At 59.4% G+C, this 313-nt stretch overlaps 1 protein-coding gene across 1 annotated transcript in view; it reads right to left on the bottom strand.

Moving 5' to 3' along the window:
- CSUI_006328 (uncharacterized protein) overlaps positions 1–193 on the bottom strand; it is a 13218-nt gene extending 13025 nt beyond the window's left edge. The window contains exon 1 of the mRNA XM_068066491.1: positions 1–193. This exon is cut by the window's left edge and continues 1243 nt beyond it. The gene's annotated coding sequence lies outside the window, so the exon portion shown is untranslated.
- Between the last annotated feature and the right edge of the window lie 120 nt (positions 194–313).

Raw genomic sequence — 313 nt, 5'->3', positions numbered from 1 at the left:
CTGGCAACGAGTCCACTACGGGCCAAAGAAAACCGACTAATGCCACGGGCGGCTTCGGGGTAGATGGGACGCATGCGCGCCGCCTCCGCGCGCTCGCGATTGACAACTCAGCGCGGCCACTCAGGAAGCCACCCGTGGACACCGGAACGTTTGAACTTGTCGCAACACCCTGCCGGGCACTAGTTGCATCCATGACTTAGGCTCTAGAGCTTGTTCCTCGTCGAGGCTGTTTGGCGGGGAGTCCCGTACTGACCGGCACGTCCAATAGTCAATGGATAGTGTTGTGCGCTCAAGCTCGAAGTTTCAACGCAGA

Source organism: Cystoisospora suis (genome assembly GCF_002600585.1).
Source record: "Cystoisospora suis strain Wien I chromosome Unknown contig_3186, whole genome shotgun sequence".
Taxonomy (NCBI): domain Eukaryota; phylum Apicomplexa; class Conoidasida; order Eucoccidiorida; family Sarcocystidae; genus Cystoisospora; species Cystoisospora suis.
Note: the sequence above shows the minus strand (reverse complement) of the source record. Positions and strands in the feature narration are given on the sequence as shown.